At 38.4% G+C, this 26,521-nt stretch overlaps 1 long non-coding RNA gene across 2 annotated transcripts; it reads right to left on the bottom strand.

Moving 5' to 3' along the window:
• Positions 1 to 14,054: 14,054 nt before the first annotated feature.
• On the bottom strand, positions 14,055 to 18,139 carry LOC131233873 (uncharacterized). Of its 2 annotated transcripts, XR_009165385.1 has the most exons (5): positions 17,183 to 18,139; positions 15,658 to 16,187; positions 15,470 to 15,557; positions 15,106 to 15,387; positions 14,055 to 14,994 (listed from the first exon to the last, which is right to left on the bottom strand). It is a non-coding gene; the product is annotated as an uncharacterized LOC131233873 (long non-coding RNA). The 2 variants fall into 2 exon arrangements; XR_009165386.1 differs by lacking the exon at positions 17,183 to 18,139 and having other exon boundaries at positions 15,658 to 16,250.
• Between the last annotated feature and the right edge of the window lie 8,382 nt (positions 18,140 to 26,521).

The following is a 26,521-nucleotide window of genomic DNA, read 5'->3' as shown; positions in this document are numbered from 1 at the left end:
ATGCTAAGATTTTATGTCTGATCTCAGTCAAAAGCAATATAGAGAATTTCTAACTTATCTCAAAAATAAAAAACAAATAAACAAAGAGTACTTATCTTCTTCTTGAAGATGTTATTTGATGTAGCTCGTAGAACCACTTCGCTTGATGTGTAGATGTTCAATGTCCAATAAACATAATCAAGGGTTCTAGGTTCTAAACAGATTTTAAATTATCTCAAACCTTGGGCTACTTGTTTAAATTCCTTAGATCTTACAAGGTAAAGTAAAAAAAAAAAAAAAAACTCCATTTAAAAAATCAAATTCACAAAACAGAGATCAAGGAATTACAAAACTAAATAAGCTATTAAAGGATCTAAAATTATCGGACTATTACTTGATAATGACGGGGACTTTTTCTCTCAAAGTGGAGGATTTTTGTGGCTTTTCTGAATGATTTGGAATGAGAAAAGACCTCTATTTATAGGCTGAAAAATAGTTCCTTCGACTAGTCTAAGAACCAACCAAATTTCAAAATTTTTGGCACGATCGAATAAAACTGACCTTCGACTGGTCGAGGGAGCATAAAAAAGGTTGCTGGAGTTCGAGTCGAGCTCCCCACGACTAGTCAAGCAGGTGTCCACGACTGGTCGAGCAGGGTGCTCGACTGGTCGAGGAACTACTAAAAAAACTTCGAATTTGAGTTTGAATCTTGGACTGGTTGAACCAGAGCTTGGACTAGTCGAACTTAGGCTCGAACTAGTCAAATTTAAGCCTAACCAAAGTATAAAAACCCATGAATAATTTGCGTACGAAAGGACCTAAGCCTAAGGTCTTTCTAGGGTCACTTATACCTGAAATATTGGACATTGAAGATACTACTGGAATCTTCAGTAGCTTCCAGTAGATCTTATACTTGAATTGAACTTAAAATAGTATCTTGATCTTTGAACTTGAAGTAGAGGAAGATCTTAAACTTGTAGTACTATCTTCGTGTCTTGCACTTTCAAACTTCAAATGATGATCTTGAAAGTGAACTTTCCATCTTGCTTCACTTGAAGGTGGACTTTCCATCACATGAATAAGTCACACTTTATATTGTTTTGTCTCATTGAGATTTGACAACTACGGGTGCTTTATATATCACAACACTTACAAATTTGATGCTCAAGAATAACCAAGGCAAGGGATGGATCTTAGGAGACTAAGATTGAAGAACTCACATATCAAAGATCCAAAAAAACCAAGATTGAAGAACTCACATGCCAGAGATCTAAGGAAACCAAGTGAGAAATGAAGAGAATCGAATATTTGAAGTGAAGAAAAGGAATCCTAAAAATTGTATTGAAAAAAGATATTCTAAAATTCTGGGGACAGAAAAACATAGTTCTGAAAAGTATCAGAATAGACTACCATGGCATCGACGATTCCATCGAAGCTTCCATTGAAAATTCCATCAAAAGCACTTCGATGGCATCAAAGGTGCAATCGAAGCTAGTTCAATTCAATCGAGAATTTTAGGATTTTTCAAGCTAAACTTGTTAGATAGTTCTGGACAAGTTTCGATGGCATCGAAGATGCAATCGAAGGCTCTTCGATGGCATCAAAGGTGTACGTAAATTTTACGTGGAGTGTGTAAATTTAAGGCGGTTTCTAGATTTTTCCAACTCGGTGCGAAAGTTGGAGTTCCACAACTATAAATAGGACTCCCTAGGATGCTCTGAAGCATCTTCTAGGGTTTGGAAAGGTAAATGAGGCCTGGGTGGAGCGCCGACAACGTTCTTCTACTTCGATTTCTTCATGGGTTCTACTAGATTTTTCTGTTTTTCTTATGTTTTTGAGTTAGCTATGACTAGCTAATCTCTTAGCTAGGGCTAAGAGGTGAAGCTTATAGCGTGTTGGGATATTTATCTTGCTTTGATTCTTATTTATGTTGAACTTCATTGATTTCTAGTTTGAATTTAAGGAATATTTTTAGTTTTCTATTATTTATTGTGACTCAAATTACAATAGATGTCGCGATAGCTTTGGATATCTTCTTTTTCTGTTTTGAGATTATGAGATTGGTAAATCTTGTTGTTCATCATCGTCTCCTGGGCATGGTAGGGTGATGGAATTCCTTCTAATCATCAAAATTCTCCTCCATTGAGAATTAGGTCAATAAAAAGTTCAGATTTGGTTTAAATTGTTTTATCTTCCATTTGGATGAGATGGGACTCCAATTCCAATTGTGTTCCTTGAATCAAGCAAGGTTGCATCTTGATAGCTACGAGTGGATCCTCGGCGCTCTAATTCCCCTTTGATATTTGATAAATCTTTCACATTACTATCTTTTATTCAGATTTTAGATTTAGATCTTCTCCTAGTTCTATTTCTAGTTCTTTTGAAAATACGTTCAAGTTTAGTCCCAGTGGATTCTACCTTGGTCTCACCGAGTTATTACTACAACGCGACCCTGCACTTGGGGTTGTGAACACTGATCGCTGGAACAATATAATTGCCTCCGTCTAAACATCCTGAAGAGGCTGAGAAAACAAAAGAAAAGAATTATTGTCACTATCATCGCCTATTGGGACACCCCACATAAAATTGTTTTACATTAAAGAACATACTACAAAGGATGATAAATAGAGGTGAAATCGTTATGGGGCAAGAGAAAGAAAGGAATAGAAAAGCAATAGTGAACATGTTGTCTGCCCAGGAGACCACACATGAAGAGACAAAATCCAGGAGGAAAGAAAGCTGTAACACAAACACCGTTGAATATCCAGATGTAGCAATTGAAATGTCATTGACAGATGCATGCAAAGTGGCAGTAATTACTTTGCATTCAAGAAAAAGGGTAACAAGTCCCCTCTGGAAGCAGAGATTCGAAACAGTACAAGGAGAAACATCTGGAACACATTCCAACAATGGAAAAGAAGAAAGAAATAAAGCTAAAAATGTGACTTATGATGTCGTGAATCAGTTGAAAAGCATCCCAGCTCGACTAAGAGTATATGAAGCACTGCGACTAACAGAAGATATCAGACAGACCTTAATTCACGCTCTGTCTGATAATAACATTAGAAAAACACTGCTTGTTGAGATGGAAAGCATGAAGCCAGAAGCGCAAAATGATTGTATATCTGTTGTCATGTTCTCCAATGACGATCTGGCTTACGACAAAGAGCATAATAGATCATTAATGATTGTTGGTCACATTCGCGATAAACAAGTCAAACAGATAATGTTGGACAATGGGTCTGCAGTGAGTCTGTTGCCATTGACACTATTGAATGAGCTTGGATATCGCCGTTCTCACTTACACCCTAGTGGAATGATGATTCAGGGCTTTAATTAAGACGAACAACGGGCGCTGGGGAAAATGACACTGACGTTGGAAATAGGAGAATTGACAACGAACGTTGTATGTCACTTCATCAATGTAGTAACGACGTACAACCTCCTCCTAGGAAGACCCTGGATGCATCAATATGGCATTGTACTGTCTACCCTGCACCAATGCTTCAAATATTCTAGGAATGGGATCCAGAATAAAGTGATGGCCGTTTCGAGACCATATACAGAAGCATAATCCTTTTTCGCAGATGCAAGCTACTATGACGGGTTTGCAGCCGAAGGCAAGAAGAAAGATGATAGATGATAGAAACATGACTATAAAAGACAATTAGACAAAGGCAATAGAAAGCAAAGTTTCGAAAATATAATTGTTTGGGAAAGTGAACACGAAAAAGAAATTTTACTTCCTGCCAAAACACTTGAGACAACCTGGACAGCCTCCTCTGACATTACTGTCGCCTGAATAATTAGAAACTCTGCAGTTGAACTATACAGTGCCATTACCATACGCTGAAAGAAATAAGCCATTTCCGGCTATGCCTAAAAGATTTCATGTAAGGCCTAGTTTGAAGAATCCTGAGCCCATCGAGTTTTATGCCCTATAAGAGACAGTCGAAAGAAATGATTGACAATAAAGTGAGCTACGAAAGATTGACATCTAAAGATTTAGAGACATACAGTCCCGTAAGCAGAAAGATTACGCAGAATATGGGTTTTGATTGCAAGGAACTGATAGGATTGGAAAATGGCAGAGGTCTACAAATCTCAATCGGTACAAATGAAGAGGCACGAGAGAAATTCTGTAGATTAGGAGCATCATCTTCTCATGCACAAGCAAATGTGGTTGTGGCAGGTTTAACAACTGTCCAAGAAACAGATTCTCAAATAATCAAGCATCTGGAAATAGCTCCGAAATAAATAGAAGACGAGGGGCAACCGACAGTCGATGCTTTGCGAGAAATAAATCTAGGAACAGAAGAAGAGCAGCGACGTATGCTTATAAATGTCAGTCTGTCCGAACAGGAAGCCAATCAGTACATTAAATTATTGAAAGAAAATAAAGATGTGTCCGATTGGATATATGCAGAAATGCTAGGCTTGGAACCATCAGTGGTGATACATCATTAAATATTTCTAAAGATAAAAAGCCAATCAAACAAGCATAGAGGCGATTCCATCTAAATTTAACCCATCTAATAGAGGAAGAGGTAAACAAGTTGATCAAAGTTGGTTTTATAAGAAAAGTCAAATATCTTAAATGGATATCAAATATTGTCCAGGTGAAAAAGAAAAGTGGACAAATCAGAGTATGCATCGATTTCAGAGATTTAAATGAAGTATGTCCAAAAGATGACTTCCCATTGCCCATGACAGAATTGTTGATAGACGGTACGATGAAATATGTTGTCATGTCATTTATGGACGGATACGCTGGATACAATCAGATACGAATGGCTCCCGAAGATGAAGAAGTGACAACATTCAGGACTTTTCTTGGAATGTATTGTTATAAAGTTATGCCCTTTGGCCTTAAGAATGCCGGTGCCACATATCAGAGAGCAATGCAGAACATATTTTAAGACATGATGCATAAACACGTGGAATGTTATGTCAACGATTTAGTAGTTAGATCGAATAGTCACGAAGAACATCGTGAGCATCTGTCTTCGGTATTTCGTCAACTTAAAAGGAAACAGTTAAAGATGAATTCAACAAAATGCGCTTTCGGTGTCTCATCAGGTAAATTCCTCGGCTTCGTCATCAGGCACAGAGGAATTGAAATCAATCAAGGACAGATCAGAGCTATTCAAGATATGTCATTGCCAAAGACACTGAAAGAATTGAAAAGCTTGTAAGAAAAATTAGCGTATATTTGATGTTTTGTCCCTAAGATGTCAACTGTTCGTTCATCTAATGAAAAAGGGAACAAAATTTATATGGGATCAGGCATGCTAAAACACATTTGACTCTATCAAAGAGCTTACTAAAATAGCCCCTGGTATTAGCAGCTTCTGTGAAAGGCAAACCTCTCATCTTGTATATTTCTGCAACTAAAAACTCCCTGGGAGCTTTATTGGCTTGAGCAAATGAACAAGGAAAATAAACCAGACTCTATTATCTGAGTCGAATGCTAATAGGCGCGGAATGCAATTATTCGCCAATCGAGAAAGTATGTCTGGCATTGGTGTTTGCAGTACAGAAATTAAGACATTATTATCTCTCCCATGACATAATTCTGATATCGCGAGTTAATCCCATAAAATTCCTAATGACAAGGCCGATGTTATTAAGAAGATTGGCTAAATGGGTGTTATTGCTTTCAGAATATACAATCACTTATGAACTGACAAAGGCAGTAAAAGGACAAGTGGTAGTAGATTTCTTAGTAGCTCATCCCGTCTCGGATAGCGAAATAATTACAGACGATTTCCCTGATGAACAATTTATGTTGATTGAATCGCCTAATTCGTGGCAAATATATTTCGATGGTGCTTCTCGAACTTCAGGAATAGGTGCTGGAGTAATATTTATCAGCCCTTGAGGTGATCTGTTGCCATATTCCTTCACATTGGGTACAACATGTCACTATGCCAAAATCGCATATTTGCGATGGACCAAATCTGTCATAAAACCAAATAAACGATGGATTTCGTTTGTCACTGTTTATTGGGTCGTTTTTTTTTCTGATGGATAAAATCTGTTGTTTAATATGCGACAGATAAGGTCCGTCGCGGATTACCGACGGATAAGATCTGTCGCAAAAAATAAAAAATCCGTCGCTGAAATTCAGAAAAAACCGCCTAAATTATGTCACCTAATATGAGGAGCGATGAACAAATCTGTTGTCAACTTGTTCAGAAATTAGAAATATCTGCGAATTCAAAAAAAAAAATTTGTCAGATCTGAATACCCATTCAAAAACATTTAAAACTAGCTGAATACCCATTTCAAAAACATGTTCAACATGTTCTCCAAAGCCCCAAACCAATCAACCTATTTGAAAAGGTAAGTCTACACAAAGGAAGAAATCAAAATCAGATCTGCCATTCAAATTCCAAACATAAAATTTGTATTCTAATAAAAAATTAGTTGTATATATGATACCCAACTCCATATAAAAGAAATCTTAAGAATGTTGATACAGTAATTAAATCTATGGTAAATGTCATTGGGTTTGATTATATTGTAGCAATCAGCTCCTCGAAACTGTGAAATTCCTCCAAACATAGATGTCAAAAATCAGCTCCAACCTCACTAGTAACCGAGAAGATGCTTGTAATTGGAACTAAACATAGCCCGCGGTTTCGAAGATCTTCTTTCGGTCCATCTAAGCCATTCAATTTATCAGAATTCTGCATAACAGACTAAATCTTTTACTTCTTAAGATAAATCATAACAAGTATTTCAAAGATCATAACAATGACCAACAAATTGATGAAGATCTTCACCGTAACCAGGCCACATGCCATGAACAAGTTGGATGAAAAAAAAAAAAAGGTTGGTCTAATCATTAGGTGGGCCACACATGAACAAAAGAAATGGATGGTTAGAAGAAAACAACCAATAGTCCATATTTGATGTAAATGTGTGGCTCATCCAATGAGTTTTACGTTGGGCCCAGTCTGATAAATGGTTGGAAGCCTCTTCACACTTGTAGCATTTTGCAAAATAAAGAAATATACCTGCTAGTGTTGAATGGGAACATTTTTCATGCAGATATGACCATTTTAATTCACAATAACAACAAATCCCTATTTCCATGCATTTGAAGTGGAGTTGGAAATATCAGAATTGTTATGTGGTTGCTCGTCTCTCATTATGAATTTTGATCATTTCCACTTCGTTGAATTGTATAGTTGTAGATATTAATTGAGCACCCAAACATGGATTTTGTTAACCTTCAGTGTTAGTGAAATATCTTAACTTTCTACCACTTTCCAATAAACCCCCAAAAAATAAGAAAATTGAAGAACATATGCCCACAGGCTTTTTGGCTCAAGGAAAATGGACAAGACCATTTGGCCAAATTTGCCCCCAGATTCAGCAATGCTCGCATGACAAGAATACCAGAAGAAGAAACAGAGGAAATATGGAAAAAAAAAAAAAAACCTACTTATGTTTGGCTGCACAATTAAATTGAATTGCAATAATCAATTCAATAAAGTGGCAATATTACCTCATTTGCAGGTCATGATTGTCAAATCCATCGATGCAGTGTTGGGTTAAGTAACTACGATTGGAGTTAGGGCCAGGTCAGGTTGCAGGTTGGGTCCTCTTGTGATCAGGTTGGGCTCAGGTTGACCTTCAACACAACCCCACATGCCCAAGTTGTACCCAAATTTACAATGGCTTCAGTTATTTGTAGTGTCTATAAAAAATGACAAAAAAGAAAATCCATTACCCTTTGAAGACTATATTGTGCTCTGTAGGAAATAAGTAACAACCAGCAGAAGAAACAATTCACAGTAGAACTCCATTGTGGCAAGTATATCATAATATAAACATCAATTGTCACTAATGGTATGGACCCACAAACAATAGTACTGATCCAAGACAAAAATCAAAGGATTATTAAAGTCGCAAAAACCACTGAAAACTCACAATTTCCTCAACGGTGGATATACCAAATCTGATACTATATACTCTTTAATCTAAGGCAAGGAGTGATGAGGTACTCTCCTCCATCTCTTTGAGTGTCCTTACAATTTGGAATGTACAAAATAATAGAAAGTAGATTACTGAATCACAATTTGAAAAAAAGAGTTAAAATGTCTAAATATGTAGAAATGACTAGAATAGAATTCTGAACCAACATTTACAAACTTGCAAATACAAACACATGCGCATATCTATAGTTCAAATTATAAATTAGTATCATTGGCTCAAATTATACATGATTACTATAATATGAAAGCTAAGCAGGTTGGTAATCCATTCATGTAGCCAAAAGACTAAAAATACTAGAAATTTTCATCTTGAGTCAACTGACAAATAAAACAATGAAAAAAAAAAACAATTTTCTTTTGTTGAAATGATAATGCAACCAATAATTTGATTACAGTCACAAGTTGCAGTCATACAATACTAGTTCCAACTATCAATGACTTCGACCCGAAGACAGCCAATCAATATGTCATGCCCCAAACTCAAAAACCGGGCTCACAAAATTCCCGATCGCTAAATCTAGTACCGACAGCCTCCGTAGTACCCCATTCTCCGCTTCCAACATCCATATGCCAGATTTCGATCATGGGATCCTACAAGGAGGGTTTTTAACGTACATTTGTTTTATAACAAGCATAACCACTAGTTTACCCAAATCACAAAGACAACATCATCATCACATATCCACTAATATCAAACTTTTAAATACAATGTATAAAAAGAAATACAATAATAATATCGGAAGTTCCAGAAGTCCGCTGCACGCCCCAAGCTCAATGCTACCGTGACCTAACGCCACCTGCACGCATCTATCGTACATAAGCTTATAGAAAGCTTAGAGGGTGGTATAAGTGTGTGAAGATAAGTGTCCAGCACACAATATATCAGAGCAAGTGGAAATTCTAACAAGTCCATAAAATATCATCAACCTTATCCAGGATATGCGATGCAAAGACATAATAAGCCAATGACATATACTGAGAAAGTAATGTAAGTAGACTATGCAATGCGGAGACAAAATGAGCAAAATATCAGATACCGAGGATGCAATACAATATGCAATTCTGAAGAGCTACGAATACCATCAGCCTCATCTAGGCCATATAAATGCAGAAACATAGCAACCCAAAATGTCATATGCCGCGGATGTAATGCAATATGCGGTGTGAATGAAATGACCAAACTAGAGCGTGAAGTCGGGATGATAGTACGTAGTATTGCAGGCTACGGGGTCCATCACAAGAGACTTCTATCCAAACTAGTCCCATACCTAATTTGGATAGTCAGACACAATGTGGTAAACTCCTGATCTCAGGTTAGTCATGCGCCCCAACTGAAATCCTCGCCATTGCGAAGGTACACATAACAATTAGTTTGCACCACCAGACCGAGTGGATAGTGAATGAATGAATGAATGGTTAAAATACAGAGTATGCAACTCTTGCTCAATAAGTCCACATATCAATACTGTACATCTCTGGGATCATCACCGGGATCTAGTACACTCCAAGCTGGCTACCGTCCCGGCAGGCCGCGTAGCCTAGCGAGTGGAAAAGACCTCATTACCCGCCTGCCAGTAATATACCAATGCCTACCTAGCTCGTCGATAGAGAACTCATTTGGGAGCTGGTCAAACTCAGCCTAGCTTATAGCCCCCTCACTCGAGCGGATAAGGTCACACCCCCTCCCAACCGACCACAACACAGTGGAAGACGCGGCCTACTGGTATTCGGCACTCAGGCGCTATGTATCCACTCGGTCTAAACGTTGGGGTGTCTCCTAACCAAGGAGGTTTAGGGACTTTCACCCACAGACATCCAAAGTGCCCAGATGCTCGAACCAAACATTCCGGTGTCTCATCTAGCCATCCACGACATGCTTGTGGAGGCTACGGCCCTGATGTCGCTAGGGCGTACAGTAATCACAATACACAATGTAAGATGCATGAGTTAGGGCATACAGTAATCATAACACACAATGTAAGATGCATGAGTCATACAATCTAGTTGTGCATCAATCCTGCGCATACCGTGCACTCATGTGAGACAATATCTATCTATCAAGGAGTCTCATAACAACCTGCCCAATAACATATGCAATGGTCAACCACATCCATAATAAACATGCAGATGATGCGCATGGGCATGTACATGATGCTATGCTGTCACATACTCATAATCGGCCTCGACAATCGGTCTTGGCAATCGGAATCAGCCTCAACAATCGGAATCGACCTTAATAATCGAAATCATCCTCGACAATCGGAATCGGCCTCGACAATTGGTCTTAACAATCGGAATCGGCCTCGATAATCGCTCTTGACAATCGGCCTCGACAATCAGCCTCCATAATCGGCCTAACAAGGGGCCTAAGGGAATGTCACAATGTAGACATTTAACCTACATTGCTCCCAATGAGTGGCCCACATAGGGCCAAACATATAGTGGGGTCAATGGCCTCACATAAGAGCCTCACATATCACAATGGGTCACATCTCATGGGCTTCATATGCATCACAATGGGCCGCAACATTGGGTCTCATATATATCAAGTGGGCCGCATCACATGGGACTTATATACATCACAATGGCCACATTCATGGGCCTCAAATACATTATAATGGGCCTTATACCTAGGCCTCAGAGACATCATAATGGGCCACGTCCCATGGGCCTCGAATACATCATAATGGGGCCTCTCACACGGGCCTAATATACATCACAATGGGCCTCTTACAAGGGCCTAATATATATCACGATGGGCCTCACTCATGGGTCACATATATATCACATTGGGCCCCGCCCATGGGCCTCAAATGCATCACAATGGGCCACATCTCATGGGCCTCATATATATCACGATGGGCCTCATATACAACCACAAGGGGGTCTCATATAATCACAACGGGCCTGATACAATCACAATGGGCCACATATTTACACCATACACCTATTTTTTTAGAGATCATTTTAGAGTATTACTCAAAAGTGAATCATATCGAGAGATCATCTGGACCATACCACAAATAATAGTGGAGATAATGATTTTCACTGTTAAACAATGTATAGGGCCCACCACAACGTTTATTTTCCAACCAATCTGTTCATAAGGTCACAAAGGCCTGAATTAAGAGGGAAAACAATTTCATATTGATCCAGGACTTCTGTGACCCCAAACAGTTTCAAGGGTGGGCGTTTAATCTCCACTGATTTTTGCAGTGTGGTCCACCTGGTATACAGTTGTATATAACATATACAACACGGTGTGCACCACCGTCCAAATTGGAGGGTGGGAATTGCAAAATAGGTGGACAACACCAATGTAAAATAGATGAACGGCATTGATAAACACATGCATCATGTGGAGTTCACACGTGCGTGGGTTCCAGGGTTGCTCTACAACATAGATAAAACACATATTTCACGGTGGGGTCCACGTCAACTGGTTGGATGGTATAGATGAAACACATACATTGCATGGGACCCAAAGAACTTGTTGACGTCCTCAGTATCAATGATGGACTGCTGGATGCAACGTATGCATCAAGTGGGGCCATCAAGGCTTGCTGATGTCCTACTAGGATAGCAGTCGTGCTACGGGTGGGGTCCACATAGATAGACAGTAGGTACAACAAATGCATCATTGTGGGACCCATGCAACTTGCTGACGAATACAACAACTAGGAGGGTTGCTGGCCCACCGTCTAGATGATGGACGGTTGGGATATAACATATACATCATGAGGGACCCACATATCTTGCTGACATCATGGGCAGTGGCCGTCCAACAGATGGACGGCCTAGATATAGAATACATGCATGAGGTGGGTCCACACGTGTGGGACCCACCATCACCAGCTATATAGTGTGTGTGTGTGTGTACCAGCTCCAACGGAGTATGTATGTATGTATGTGTGTGTATATATATATATATATATATATATATATATATATATATATATATATATATATATATATATATATATATATATATGTGTGTGTGTGTGTGTGTGTGTATATATATATACCAGTTCCAACTTCCAGGCCCTGGACGGCCTGGATACGAGACACAAATCAAGGTGGGGTCCGCACGTCCCACCTGATGGACGACTAGATGGACTATGTACATCAAAGGTAGGCCCCTCCGTAAATGGACGGTGTGGATAAACACAGACCCACAAAATTCTGTAATCCCAAACAAATTTCAATGATAGACGTTCATTCTCCACTAATTTGCAGTGTGGCCCACCTGATTGGCTGATCAGTCTTATTTTTAGTCTCAAGCCTTAAAACGAACTCAAGAAGTAGATGTATGATTGGGATATAACATATATCTCATGATGGCCACAGAACCACTGACGCCCATACACATGGACGATTGGATATAACACGTGCCTCACAGTGGGGCTCCAGAACTTGCTGACGGTAATCCAGCAGCTATATTGCTGCTGGACAGATGAAATATATACATTGGTGGGTCCACACATGTGGGACCCACCAGCTTAGGACAACTAATATTTGTGTTTTCCTGATCGTCCAGGCCTACAGACAGCCTGAATGAGGCATTGCATCAAGGTAGGCTCCATCGTCCAGGATCTGGACAGTGGATATCAAATCCATACGTCATGGTGGGGCCCACATTTTGTACGGCGTGGATCAAGTGGGCCACACCCATCACAAGAGAGAGACGGTGGGAGAGAGGGACCCCGCTACTACGTGCCCCTCTTGCTTACAACACACATCAAAATGGGTCCCATTATAAGCGGGCCCTTAAATGAAAATCAACGGTGGATCACCCACATATGGCCTCCTTGTTTTGCTCCTTGGACTCCTATGCTCCTTGTCTTTGATCTTGATGGAGGTTGATGAAGAATGGAAGGTTGAGATGGAAGATGAGAGGGTAGGAAAGTGGGCCACACTTGGTTTTGGGAAAGCTTGGGCGTTGGGTGCTTTCTCTTGGGAGTTGGAGAATTGTTAGAGAATGAGAGAGAGAGAGAGAGAGAGAGAGAGAGAGTAATGATGGATTGATAAGGAATGGTGGAATGGGTGTTGTATGGAATAGGGATGGGAAGGTATGGGTTTGGTTGAAATTTAGGTAAAAGAGGAATGGGTAGGGAGAGAGAGAGTTGACTTGGAGAAAAGAGGGAATGGGTGCTTGTACTTGTGATAAGGTGAGGTGGCATGGGGTATGGATGATGTACTTGACTTGATTGATGGGATATGTTGTAGAGATTCTCTCGTAATTTGCACGTGCGGCGTTTTTCTCGAAATGAACACGGGCCCACATCTTCTGGCCAGGGTATCGTATCAGCGCGTGAGATGCGGCGTTGGAACCGCGGCGACGGCGCAGCTGCAAGTTGAGCCAATATAAATCTTCGGGATGCGACTTAGGTTCGTGCGCAACTGCCAGTTACAAATCGAGGGTTGCCGAAATTCAACCGGGAGGACTGCGGAAGCCTACGGAATGATACGGACCATGATACAGGCCTTACACAATAGCATAAATCCACCACTTCGACTTGAAAAAACATCTATGGCTAGCTACAACTGAAATACCTGCTTGTGACACTTGACATACATTTTCAGGCTCACCGTTGGCCTTTGCAACGGCTTGCGCCAAGGCAACAACAACAACATGAAATTTAGGAGTTTGCATTTGTTAAGAGGTGTTTTGTGCCCTAGGGACTCCACTACACTTTTTAGAGGGAATAGATTCCTTAACACGATTCATCTTAGGTGCAACATGTATGCATTTGATGCTTTAGAACAATGTAAACTGTTAGCTGTTGGGGCTGGAATGGCACGCATTGGCATCACAGAAAAGGAAAAAAAAAAAGGATTAAAGGATTAAGCACTCAAGATATGATTATTAACTCACGAAAGCAATAAGGAAAGGTGGAATGGTCTTAAAAAGAAAAAAGAAAGAAAACACCAAATGCAATGAAAGATAATAAATGGGTTGGAACATATATACCGAAGCCAATTCATAAACATGAATGTATTAAAAGAAACTCAAAATCTGGATGATGGTGCACAATAGATGAAATTACAGAATACAGACAACTAGACATGACCATAAAAACCCAGATGCTTTTAGTGCAAGAAAATAATGCTTAATGCCAACAGAATCATAAAGAGACCTCCATAACAACAAAATCCAAAGAATCCATAGAGAAGTAAAGGTCAAATGCTAATGGATGGCCACAATTAAGGTAAGAAGCCTGCATAATGTAGTTAAACATGAAGCAGCTACTTGTATCGGACACACACAATGTAACATATCAAGTGCCATTACAGATTCAAGAAGAGTGGCCACTGACAAGATGGAAACTTCAGGGATGAGAAAGGATTCTAATAATCAAAATGCAGAATGTCAAGATCAAGCGATCCATTAAGTAAAATGCAGACGGTTCAAATTTTAGAGAAGAACACCTTAATCAAGAAGATAGCCTTATCTTTCAAAAAAAAAACACTAAGAAGATAGCCTTGATCGATATAATCAAACAAGACCATAGCTACATCAATGCAAGATAAGTACTATAAAGAATAGAAATAATTTCTGATATTGCAGTGCAGAATACCAAAATCAAGCACAAGTCATTAAAAAAAAAAAACAAAAAACAAACTTAGCCTAAAACTGCGAAATAATAGATGGCCAATAAATATAATAAAAACAGATAAAAATGCATAATATCAAAACCAAACATCCCATAAATCCAAGTCAATTCAAAACAGAAAACAGAAATAACACATTCTGAACTCAACAAAACCAAACCAATAGCATGGATGGAACTTTGTAGGCTGGGAGTACGTAGAGACTCCTGTACTGGAAAATCATTGCTTAACTCATTCATATTTGCATCCGTCAAATGCCACAATAAAAAATAAAAATAAATAAAAAAGAAGAAAAAAAAGTTTGATCAGATACCGTTCAGTCCCAAGTGATGATTGAATAACGATTTAACTGGCAGCTGAACGATTGTCCAGCCAGCCTCACATACTCAAGCATTGGCTGAAAATGATTGAAAAGACTATGATTGAAAATGATTACCATGGAAGCATACCGTTGAGTTTTGAAAATTGGTGACTTATGGAATGATTGATCGTTTCTCAAAATTAGTACCTGTAGCTAGTGTGGCATCCGGCTCCATTCCAACCCCCCTGCATTAACCCACACATTCAAGCCCAACACTCTAAATAAACGGAGTTCTTCTAATTGCTGTAACATGTGATGAATAACAGAAATAGATTGCTAGAGTAAGCAGCAACGATTGACAGTTTTGCAGAAGAATCAATTATTCCATGAAATCCTAAGATGACCCCAAGCTATTGATGTAATTCAAACTAGAGTACCTGATAAAGACGTCCAGCATCCAAAGCATACAGAGTGGTCGCTGCTACTGGCCTGCATTAGACCCAATGAATCAGCACATGAGAAACTACTAGCTTACAACATCCAGAAATGCAAACTTGTGGGATGCAGGTACCTGAGATATCATGATAACATTAGCTCCAGCATCTTTAACAGCACCAAAAATGGCACTGGCAGTACCAGGAACACCGGCCATTCCAGTTCTGCATAGCAACCGTCAGTAATGTGTAAACATGTGGAAATATACAACCCTTGAAATATCCAAGAATTCAAGCAGCAAGCCATTTGCCTGTTAGGCCTCACCATCAATATCACAACCTCACTAACTGTAGAAAAAAGATGCCTATTAATTGTTGCAAAAATCTTGATGAAAGGGTTAGGCTCCAGCACTTTTTGCAATGTATTAACCCATGGTAGCTCATTCATGGTACACATTACATATGTGCATGCTGATTGAGACGTCTAAATGAAGGTCCCCATTGTGGATGGATCATAGCCTGAAATCACACTGATCAGACGATCCGAGAAATCAGGATCCACTTGTCAAGTCTCTTCTGAGATTCTGAGTAATCAAGATCCACTTGATTGGAATTGGTAGGATTTAAAATAAGGACACCCTTGTGTCCATCCAGTTGCAATTCATTCTTCGTTGCACCAAAAAAGACACAGAATCGTTGTACACTCGCAACCTTTAAAAACCTTTATACACTTTCTAAAATCGTTATGCAACCACTGCACCTTTTTTTTTTTTTTTACTGATGACAACATTTGGGCAACCCATAACTCTCCATGACCCACAACGAAATCTGAAAAAGGTTCCATAGCACGACTAGCTGCAATATGTGAAAGACATCAGGTAGTTCGGTAAAAAATAGTCAACAACACAGAAAATCCATCATCATCACCACCATCATCATAGCCTTGTCACAATTATTTGGGGTCATCTTTATTTATTTAAATTTTTTCTCATAAATTCTTAGCAAACGTTCAACAGCCCGCTGCCTACTTAACATTAATCATCCCTTACTTGGGACGGGGAATGTTTGGCACATCACTACCAGGCAGAGTTGATCACAGAGAACCCATAATTGCAAAAATAAAAAAAGTTGGCATTTAAGGCTTTAAACCTAAAAGAAAAGTTTGCACGCATATGCATGCAGACACAAACACACATGGAGATACATGTGAAGATGTGCACACTTGTTTATATGGGAACGCATGTTTGATGGAAATAGGGATTGAAATCCAAGACAAGCTTGACCCACCTAGTTATTGATTCCGCAAACTCATGACATCCTATAGCCTCAAGGTACATCTGGATTGCCCAGGGTGGCAAAGAGATGCAATCAACCTAAACCGATAAATCATCCACCAATGTCGACCGAACCATCCACAATATGGAAAATGGCTTGCATTCACAGTTAACACTGCTTTTTCAGTTCTGAAGAATGGGGTCTGTTGAACATTCAGTAATCCACAACATTGGTTTATCTCGCACTACCCTCATGGACTATGCATTTAGAATCTCCCAAAATGACTACCCTTAAATTTCTGAACAACAGATAGGTGGTTTACAAGAGAAATACTGCAGCAGTCCACAATTAACTGAAAAATGAACCCAATATTACTGGCTATGACCTTCTAATATGGGATTTGGGGGCATGATCCATCCAGACTAATGTGAAACAGATCAATGCCCACTTGTCAGAACAATAAACCTAGGTACACTGCAAAGCCTGTATAATTCCTCATAACATCAGATTCAACTAATAATTAATGACTTAAAGTACCTGTTAAAAGATTCAATTGTACTTCTATAGAAAATTACCTCAAAGTTGAGCCCATTGGCATTGTGATTGTACATCTCATGGATCGCGTGCTCTAAAATCTTCCATGTCTTCTCTGCATATTTCAGGTCCAACTCTACTCGTTGCTTAAATGCCTCTATCTTGAAATTCCACATCTTCTGAGTACTCCTCTGTTCAAGGAATCCACTCAAGAAAACGGCAATAGCCTTCGGGTGAGAAATTCAAGAACCAGAACTCAATATAGAAAACCTAATTTCCAATTCAAATCCAATAGTAAAAACCACCTCCAGATGTAAAAAGGAAGCCAAAAACTAGATTAAAAATCACAAATATCAGATACAGAGATTTTGTCAACAGATTCCGAGTATGAATTCAAGAACAAGGACTTTTAATGGAAAACTGTCGTCCACCTCAAATCCAATGACGAAAACCGGATTGAATGTCTCTGAAACTAGATACAAAGATTTTGATGATGGATTGAGGAAGAGATCAAATAATCAGAAGAAAACCACTTCTCTTTCTTCAATTCGGAGGGAGCAAGCTAGGCTAGGGTATTGAAAGGGGAGAGAAGGTAGTTTGGGGGTTGGGAAAAGTGGTTTTGAGGTCAACAAAAGCAGTTTTGGGAGAAGCGTGGAGGGATTGCAGAGAGGGAATGAAAACCCCAAAATCAGATTGAAACCCTTGATTGAAGGATTTAAACCCATGAGAGAAATGAGATGAAACCCTTGATTGAAGGATTTAAACGCATGAGAGAAATGAGATGAAACCCTTGCCTGGTGTACTTCACGTTTGGGGTTGTGAAAAAAGTCTGTAGAAGACGATGAACCAGTAACAGTTAATGGGAAGGATAACATGGTTCATGCAGGAGATGAAAACGGCTAAATCAGGAATCCAACCCAAGAGGAAATGACTCTTCAAAGGGGAAAAACCCTAGCAGAACTGAAATGGAACCCTAATGGCAGGGGGGAAAATCCTATCGGAATGCGAGGCCCTTTGTTGGAGAGCGAATCGAAAGCAACCTCAGCGGACGAATGCTCGACCTGACGCAGCATCATGTAGAAGTTGGGCTCTTTAGATCACTCAGATCTGAGAAAAAGTGGAGTTTTTCCCTCCCTTTTCCTTTCTAATAAAAACCCCTTCCCATTTTCTCCGCAAAGACAACGCCAAAAACCCACTTGCAGTGGAGCGTGGATGGAACAGATGGCGTGCTGGGGCATCGGGATCTCAGAGGTAGGGACGAGCTAGAAGAGGGAGGGAGGGGGCGTATGGAGTAGGTGTTACGAATCAGATTTCCTTGATCGTTGCCTTGTATGCTTTGGGTTTAAACCCGATATCACTTTTCGGTTCAAAATTGACTTGTTCAACCAAGGCATTGACCAAGGCATCATTCATATGGGTAGACCATTGTACTCTACTAACTTTGCTCACCAGTTAAACTATGCCTCGGGTTAGATTGACTCTTTGGTGATGGCCCTTTGTGCGAGGGCGTAGGCTTTTTTTTAAGAGTTGCAAGATGTTCGTTGGCAAACTCTGGCTTTGGATTGAAGGACCACCTCTATTTGAAGGAGATGATTCCACATCTTTTTTCCTTGGGTCTTTAAATGTGCTCCTTGGGAAATTCATTTCACCTATAGGCATAAAATGTTAATAGAAATATGACAGCTACAGCCAGATGATGCATAAAAGTAATGATTCGTAGCAGAACATGATGACATTCAACGCTAATAATAAAACTAGTCTCCTCAACATTGTGAAAATGTGTTAAAATATTCTTGCTTTCCAACAAGCAGATCAGTACATAATCAAAGAAATCTAAAAACGTTGTCTTGTGCGTGGAAGACCGTCATTCCAGATTCTCTCAGCCATCTCATCTCTCTTCCTTGTCCGCTCGTCACGTGCGCGGTCCGTCACCCAAGATAACGTTTGTCCTTCTTCCACGGTAGTTACCTCTACGGGAGATGGCAAAACGTCCTCCATACTGTGTCCACTGTCCTCTACTGCCTCAGCCAGTCCATCTTCACTACTAACACGGATGAAATAATGAAGGACACAACAAGCTATAATAATTTTCACTTAAATTATAAACTTAAACTGAGGAGGCGTACGTAGAATAGGAAAGCGGCCTTTTAAAAGCCCAAAAGAATACTCTATGACATTTCACAATTGGGCGTAGCGATAATTGAAAAGTTACTTTTTATTGACAAGCTTCCTTCCAGTACGAAACTCGTTCAAATGATATCGCACACCTCAATAGGGTGTCATAAACCCAGGCAAATGTGCATATCCAACATCAACAACATAATATTTTTCTACACATTGCAAGATATGTTTCAGTTATGTTTCAGACATAAACTCTTATAATGTAAACAATCGCCCCCTATATATGATTACCATGTAGAATAAGAAAATAGTCGGGGCGACGGGTTAGTGCATTTTGTAAGACACAAGCATCGGATGTGGATCCATCCCAACCAGCAAGCACGTATATAAATTTCATATCAAAAGTACATGCCGCTAAAACATTCTGTGACAAAAATCATATGTTATTTCTGAAAGTTGAGCTTGATTCTTTTGGAAAATAAGCTGGGATATGAGTACCATCTAGGGTCTCGATGAAATCCTATAATCAAAAGTGTGTCACATGATTAGTTTATTCATTAACTCTCGAAAATTTTATGAATTACTTCCAACATTGGCACAATATTACCTGAAAGTATGGACTCCACAAAGGGTTGTCAAATATTTCTTTAGGTGTGTGTAATCCAGGAAACTTCACATACTCTTGATATAGACCGATCATAGTATCCAACACTCTAGTAAAGTGTCTGTTTACAGTCTCACCAGATCGTGTAAATCGATGACCAATCACACGATTACGTACATTGTGTCCGATAGTATGTAGAAACATTACAACCTGCTCCTCCATATTGCATCTCCTACTATCGGATAGGAGTTTTCGATCCCTCAACAGTGAACGTAATTCGAAAAAATTATCCCTGCCCATTCTTAGCTGCGCAAGACACTCGGTATTGCTCTTACGTATTATTTGGCTAATGAATCTATCCCTCTCAATGTGATAATCATTAGGCTTTGCCTTAATACAGTAACGACGATAATATTCAGATGCTATCATTACACATGCAGAAGCTACAATGGCTATTAATGTAGCAGCTATTTCATTCTCGGTCCATTTACTAGCAGAGGACCTTTCATCGGAATTTTCTGCACTGTCAGAAGCCATTGCAGATTAATGGAGTTAAAAATTATTTGAATGAGAATTACAGTCAATCGCAAATTTTATATCTATAGAAACAGGAAATGAAACTATAGCAATTATTTACAAAACTGAATCAATATCCTTCAAGCCTTGGTTTACAATTTTCTGTTAAACTTGCTGACAAACACATCCATTATCGTTGAGATATTAGAGTTACTAAATCTGAACTTAACGGTATTTTTTAAAAACATTGCTAATGTATAGATTGATAAAATGAATTTATAAAAGTTGTCAATGAACATCATACCACAAATGTGTAATTATGGGAATATCATGGAGCTCTATTAATGGTAATTTTTTTAACAGTTATTTTTTTAACTTACTGATGTACATATTGATAAATCAAACCTGTTATCCGGGTTAACAAGGTCCATTTACAAATTGCCCATATACACATCAATCATTAAAGGAATGAAGCTACTTTAACAGGTAATAAGTTCAAAGCTGAAAAGGCATAAGTCTATATTGACACACACCTATGGAAAGGCATGAAGCTACTTTAGCAACTAATAGGTTCAAACTGGAAAGGCATGAAGCTACCACTGAATCTCTCAGCATAGTCGTATATAACCTTACAGCAGTACTTGAAAAAATACATTTATAAAAGTTATCTAGGAACATCATATAGTGATCAACCCGACAGTTAACAAAGAATATGATGGTGAGTATATCAAAATTAATTTCAAGAGTCATTTTAAAAGGGCCCTTCCGAATCAATTTGGGCAACAAGATGCAGTGCATTTTGTAAGAAAATGGGTTTTAGAAGAGTAATACCTCTATGACAGATCAACCCGAATGATGCAGAGCCTTACGGAAACAGAAAACTTCCCAAAAAACAGATGGTTTTGAAGAGATTATATGAGTGAGGGTTTTATATAAAAAGAAGCATTCCAAACAGGAAAATCTGCGACCACAGACACATCATCTACCTCATTAAGGGTCGCATGCACCTGTCATTTCCAGTCCTCCACACCTACCATCCCAGTACTTGTAGAATCCCAAGTTGGATTCGATGTGTTGAGATTTCTCTCATATTCTCCTCAGTCGGCGGTATAGGCAAAGCTAGAAAGGGAATGGAGGGTTGATAGAGAGGGGTGTATACGGCAGACAGTATACACACCATCAACAAGGGGCCTCTTGCACTCCAAGAGGGCCATACAAGTTCTCACCTGAATCCGCTCATGGTTACCGGTAAATGGGTATCGCAGTACGTTCCAAGCGGGAGATTTTCGTACTTGAATGATCGGCTTTCCGTCAGATGATTTGGTTAGCGAATGCCCGATTTGCAACCTGCGACGTGGTAAGAAGTGTATCCTGCCCACTGTATTCTAAAATTAGCTTTTCGGAAGGGAAGCTTCTAGCTGAATGCCCACATGTAGAAGGTCGGAGCTGATCTACTATAAGTGCTATGTTTTCCAGCTCATATGATTGTTAAATTTTGTAGTACCAAAACCTCTTGGAATCTGTGTCTTGTGTAGCGCATCTACATATTCAAGACTGTGCATCTCATGTACAAGATCAAAGGTCTTTACCTTAAGAATTTCAAATGTAAGATCAAGAGATATACAAGTTCAAGTACAACACTATGTGATAGTTCACTCCTTCAAACTTCAAAGTTCAAGGTTTCAAAGTTTTATCTAAGGCAAGACAATAGTCTTTATTTTGGTACTCAAAGCTCAAGGTACCTCAAGCTCAAGCTTTAATGTATTTCAAATTCTAACTTCAAAATGTCTCAAGTTCAAGCTTGACCAGTCCTGCAAGCTCAACTCAAAGTCCAGCAACTAAAAAGAGCAGGTCCTTCGACCAGTCATGAAACGGCTTGATCTTATTACGCCCAAATTTTCAAAAGTTTGTTAGTCCTTCGACTAGTCGAGCCGACCTTTGGACCAGTTGAAGGTACGATTTCTGCACTTATAAATAAAGTACGATTTTCAGAGTTTGATATCTAATTCAAGCAAAATCAAGACATTACTCTGAGAGATAAGTTAGTGATATTCTTAAGCTATTTAGTATTCATTTTATATTCTCTTTAATTAACTTTTTGCATTTGATTTTATATTCTACATTCCAATTTTGTTTAAAAGAGGGATTAAAGTTTTCCCATTTCTTAGAATCAAAATCAAATCAAGCTAGCCCATGGTGATTTAATCTAAAATCCATTTAGAACTTAGAACCATTTCATAAGTGAGTGTGAAAATTGAACATCTACGTTAAACTTCTACTTCGAATTGGTTCTTCCGGGCTGCATCAAAAGGAGAATATCCAGATAAGTATTTTACAGTTTTGTAAATCAATTATTCTTTTAGTTTCTTTGAGATTGTGCTAGAAAAATCTCTTTCTTTTGGTTTGTCTGAGGTGATCCAGAAAACTCAGAGTGTGGGCTTTTTGAATTGTGTAAGCCCACTTGAAAGACACAATTGTGAGGGATTTAGGTGAACCTTGAAAAACCTATTTTCATAGTGAATGCTAATATCCACTGTGTGAGGATATTAGGAGTGGAGTAGTTGTGTGGCTGTTTTTCTAAACAGTTGGTGTACACACAAGCGAGCCACTATAATTTCTAGTCTTGTGGTGATTGATTGATTATTTCATTGTGTGGATGTTGTAATTTCCCTTTACGCATTTGTGGAGAATGTTGTAATCTTTTTATATATGTGTAGGAATGTTGTAATAGCTTAGTTATTTTCTTTGTTATTTATTTCTTTATTTCTTTATATCGGTTTGAGATTTTAATACACAGACCGTTCTAGGAATCAGGTTGTCCTACCATAAGCCATTGGTTTTTGGTGTAAGGTTGTCTTTAGAACAACATCTGTATCAACCTCTCAATACTTGTACACTTGAGGTTGTTTTACATTCTACAGTTTGGGATTGTTTAATTGCTATCTTTATTTATATTTGTTTAAATTCCGCATTTAATTTTTTAATTTGACATAGTCCTATTCACCCCCCCTCTAGGACTCTTACCTCGGCCTTTTCAAGTGGTATCAGATCCTAATAGCTTGCTTATTTTCTTTGGATTTATTTCCTGAGCTAATCAATTTGAGCTTTTTAAGATGTCAAATTTCGATAGCCTTTCAGTCACTAGGCCTCCACCATTTGATGGCTCCAATTATGCCTATTAGAAAACCAGGATGAGAATTTTCTTAAAATCCATGGATGAGAGCGTGTGGCAAGCCACAATGACTAATTGGACCCCTCCTACTACTGAAGTAACTGGTATCGACGGATCCAAAACTATGAAAGTCACGCCTTATTTTTCTTGGACCACTCTTCAGAAAAGTGAGAGTAGTGCCAATACAAAAGCTCTAAATGCAATCACTTGCGCACTATCACCGGATGAATTCAAGATAATTATATCTTATGATACTGCAAAGCAAGCCTGAGATATTTTGAAAATGACACACGAGGGAACAATAATTGTCAAGAAATCTAAAATCCAAATCCTCACAACCAAATTTGAGAAAATACGTATGGAAGAAACTGAAACTTTCATGGACTTCTATACAAGATTAAATGACATTGTCAACTTTATGTGGGGTCTCGGTGATAGAATCCCAGAAAGTAAAGTATATGCAAAGATACTACGCTCATTGCCTGAACGGTTCAATTCAAAAGTGACTGCGATCCAGGAACTTCGTGATACGGATAATATATGGGTAGAAGAATTAATTGGCTCATTACAAACCTATGAGTTAAACTTTAAAGCTCCTAAAGGTAAATCCATTGCCCTTAAATCTTCTAAAAGTATTTCTCAAGAAAATAGTAATAATTCTGATTTAGAAAATTCTGAAGATGATATGACCCTTTTAACTAAAAAATTTTATAAGATTTTCAAAAGTAAAAAGAGGGTTGATTTACAAAAACCTAATGAAAAGAAAAGATCTAAATCTAAAACCTGAAAATCTTTAAAAGACAGTCAATGTTACAACTGCCATGAATATGGGCATCTAGCGAATAAGTGTCCTAAAAAGGACAAACCTAAAAGGAAAGATATGTTGGCTACTTGGGATGAATCTTCATACTCTGAAGCTTCTTCTGTTCAGAAGATTCTGAAACCGAGTCAGGTAATGAAGTTAAAGCCCTTATGACTCTAGCCAAGTTCACTTTTTCAGATAATGATGATTCAACTAGTGAAGAAAATCTGAATAGTGATTATGAAAATGGAGAAGATCTTTAAGATGCTTATAATGCCCTATACAAGGAAAGTTGCAAAATTGCTGTAAAACTAAAACTTTAGAAAGAAAAGTTTTCAAAACTTAAAGAAAATTTTGATAATCTTGTTTTAGAAAAATCTCACATTTTAGATTGTTTTGAAAAAAACTAAGTGCGACTTAGATTTCAAAACCTCCCTTGTTGAAAACCTAAAATCTGAAAATGAAAAGCTAAAACTAGAAATCTCTTATCCGGATCCAGAAAATGTGGCGATCGATCTGAATTGGGCTATGATAAAAGTATTCCTCCCAAACATAAGAATACTCTACCTAAATTTATGAAAGGGGAGTCTTCAAACTCAAAAGGGAAAAGTCTGAATCAAAACTATTCTAAAAATACTAAGACTTTTCAAACCTTAAAACCTAAAAGCAACCATATCAACAATAAAAATCAGAATCATAATCCTTTAGCTGAGAAAATTGTTGACTTACTTAAGGAGCTCTTAAAATCTAACTCAGTAGGTCGGTCTTATAACAACTACAAACATATGAAGACCAACTATACTCTTAAACCCAAGAATATAATGAAATGGGTTCCTAAGGTTACTTGCTTGGTTGCCCACACTGCTTTTAAAGCTTCAAGTCATTCAAAGTGGAACCTAGACAGTGGATGCTCCAGACACATGACTGGTGACAAAGGTCTGTTCACCAATCTTAAAGACATGATTGATGGTTTGGTCACATTCAGTGATGGTAGCAACTGCAGAATTGTTGCCAAGGTACGGTTCAACTCTTTAACCTCCCTCTATTTGAGAATGTTTTATATGTAGAAGGGTTAAAACACAACTTATTAAACATCTCTCAAATATGTGATAATAATCATAGTGTAAAATTTATTAACCAAGGATGTGAAATTCTAAATAAAAATGGTTCTGTAATATTAACTGGTCACAGAACGTTTGAAAACTGCTACATTGTGAGTGATTCAAGCTCATCTAATCTATCGTGCTACATGGTCCATACCGATGAGACAGAATTATGGCATAAGCGCCTCAGACATGTATAGTACCGCAACTTGTATAGATTGAGCCAAAGAGAGTTGGTAAGAGGTCTACCTAAAATATAAAAAATAGACAAAATATGTGGTGAATGCCAGATCGGCAAACAAACCAGGAGTACTCACAAAAAGGTGAACTCCAATGCCACATCTAAACCACTCGAACTTCTCCACATGGATCTTATTGGACCAACCAGAACGGAGAGTCGAGGTGGCAAGAAGTACATACTGGTAATTATTGATGACTTTACTAGGTTCACTTGGGTAGTCTTTTTAAGAGACAAATCAGAAACTCTCGATGAAGTAAAAAGGGTACTTAGATGTATCCAAACGGAAAAAGGATATTAAGTTTGTAAAATCCGCAGTGATCATGGATCAGAATTTGAGAATAGCAGTTTTAAAAATTTTTACGGTGATTAGCGAATATCACATGAATTCTCTACGCCCAAAACACCACAACAAAATGGTATAGTAGAAAGAAAAAATAGAGTGCTTCAAGAAATAGCAAATGTAATGCTAAATAGTATGAAGCTTCCTAAAAATCTTTGGACCGAAGTCGTAAATACTGCTTGTTATATAATTAACCGCGTTTATACTAGAAAATTAAATGGTAAAATGACTTATGAAATGTGGTTTGACAAGAAGCCTACTGTCAAATACTTTCGGGTTTTTGGTAGTAAGTGCTACATTTTACATGACTGAGAAAATCTGGGTAAGTTTGATACCAAAAGTGATGAAGGGATATTTTTAGGGTATGCTCTGAATAGTCGAGCGTATCGAGTTCTTAATAAGAGGACCAATGTAATTTAAGAGTCCATTAATGTGGTTATTGACGATCACTTGAATACATCTGTCTCAAGTTCAGAAAATG

The sequence above is a fragment of the Magnolia sinica genome, chromosome 18 (genome assembly GCF_029962835.1).
Source record: "Magnolia sinica isolate HGM2019 chromosome 18, MsV1, whole genome shotgun sequence".
NCBI lineage: Eukaryota > Viridiplantae > Streptophyta > Magnoliopsida > Magnoliales > Magnoliaceae > Magnolia > Magnolia sinica.
Note: the sequence above shows the minus strand (reverse complement) of the source record. Positions and strands in the feature narration are given on the sequence as shown.